This window comes from Panthera tigris, chromosome B2, assembly GCF_018350195.1.
Source record: "Panthera tigris isolate Pti1 chromosome B2, P.tigris_Pti1_mat1.1, whole genome shotgun sequence".
NCBI lineage: Eukaryota > Metazoa > Chordata > Mammalia > Carnivora > Felidae > Panthera > Panthera tigris.
The window spans coordinates 113,732,734-113,734,919 of NC_056664.1; the positions used below are offsets into that span (position 1 = coordinate 113,732,734).

General features: G+C 36.7%; 1 pseudogene; it reads right to left on the reverse strand.

Annotated features, from left to right (window-relative positions):
• Positions 1–1,459: 1,459 nt before the first annotated feature.
• Positions 1,460–1,894, reverse strand: LOC102951933 (annotated as a pseudogene).
• Between the last annotated feature and the right edge of the window lie 292 nt (positions 1,895–2,186).

The following is a 2,186-nucleotide window of genomic DNA, read 5'->3' on the forward strand; positions in this document are numbered from 1 at the left end:
GCAAAAGACATGAATAGACACTTCTCCAAAGAAGAAATCCAGATGGCCAACCAACATGAAAAAATGCTCAACATTACTCATCATCAGATAAATACAAATCAAAACCACAATGAGATACCACCTCACACCTGTCAGAATGGCTAACATTAACAACTCAGGCTACAACAGATGTTGGCGAGGATGCGGAGAAAGAGGATCTCTTTTGTATTGCTGGTGGGAATGCAAGCTGGTGCAGCCACTCTGGAAAACAGCATGGAAGTCCCTCAAAAAATTAAAAATATATAGAACTACCCTACGACCCAGCGATTGCAATACTAGGTATTTATCCATGGGATACAGGTATGCTGTTTTGAAGGGACACATGCACCCCCATGTTTATAGCAGCACTATCAACAATAGCCAAAGTATGGAAAGAGCCCAAATGTCCATCGATGGATGAATGGATAAAAAAGATGTGGTGTATATATATATGTGTATGTATATATATATGTGTATATATATCTATATATGTATAAGTATATGTGTATATGTATATATGTACATATACATATATATACACACATATATATGTGTACATATATATGTGTGTATATATATACGTATATATATACACACATATATATGTGTGTATATATATACGTATATATATGTGTGTATATATATATACATATATACACACATATATATGTATATACACACACACACAATGGAGTATTACTCGGCTTCGAAAAAATGAAATCTTGCCGTTTGCAACTACATGGATGGAACTAGATCGTATTATGCTAAGCAAAATTAGTCAGAAAAAGACAAATATCATATGACTTCACTCATATGAGGACTTTAAGACAGAGAACAGATGAACACAAGGGAAGGGAAGCAAAAATAATATAAAAACAGGGAGGGGGACAAAACATAAGAGACTCTTAAATATGGAGAACAAACAGAGGGTTACTGGAGGGGTTGTGGGAGGGGGGATGGGCTAAATGGGTAAGGGGCAATAAGGAATCTACTCTTGAAATCATTGTTGCACTATATGCTAACTAATTTGGATGTTAATTTAAAAAATAAAATTAATAATAAAGAAAAAAATACTGAGATAGTTTAAAAAAAAAAAGAAATCCTATGAATTTTCCCCTTTGACTCTGAGTTTCAAAGGATAACCTCAGTTATCCTTGATTTCTACTCCAATTTGCAGTTCATTTTTATTTATGTACTCAAGATGTTCATTTGCTAGGTTCAAATAGTAATAATTTATAATTGTATTATATCAACCTATTGTTTTTCAGTTGTCATATCTACATTTGTCTAGATCAGGATTGTAAGCCTTTTGTTAAAAACTCTGGGAATTATGAACCATATCTACATGGTGCTTTTTATGAGGTCCCTTGGAACTTTTTTAATCCATTTACTTTTTTGAAAAGCACTTGTTAGAATTTAATGAAACTCCCTCCATGTGGCTTCAAGCCAACACACAGGCATCCTTAATCTTCTCCTTGGCTCTTCTACTGACGAATTTGGCCTTCATGATGACAGGCCATTTTGATAGCTTTCCCTTTCCCAAAACTTTATAGTAGCCTGATCGCACCACATCAGTGATAAGAGCAGCTCCATTCTTGTTTTTGACAGCATTTACCCTTGTCTGCTCACTGACCAAGGTTCACAGTTCATCAAGGATGTCAGTTGGGCGGAAGTTCTGGTTCTTCCTTAAGTCGTAATGCCTCATGCCAACTTCTCCAAAGTAACCTGGGTGATATTTGCCAACGTTGATCCTGTGGTGATGCATGCCACCAGGATTACCTCAGCCTCTGGGGTGATTCCAGCGCTTGCCAATTTGGCTGTGGCCGTGTTTCACGTGGCCCCAAAGTTTCTGGGTCTTCCCCAGTCTGGATGGCATGTCAGCAGCCCAGACAAAAGAGTTTAATTCATTTTTTTAATGTTATCAGCATTATATCTAGATTGGGGTAGCCACCCTGGAATATAGTTTGAGAAAGATGCAAATGGAGAGGGTGAAAGGTCATAATATGTAAATATAAAAGAAACAACAAAATGAAGGGATTTAAGTCAAATGTCAGACAAATAGGCAAAAAGGGCAGTAAATTCCAGAGAAATCCAGAAGGAGCAAAAGTGACAGGACAGGTCGTGGCCTGAGGCAGGCATACTAGTATATCCCAAATTTAGATTATTGT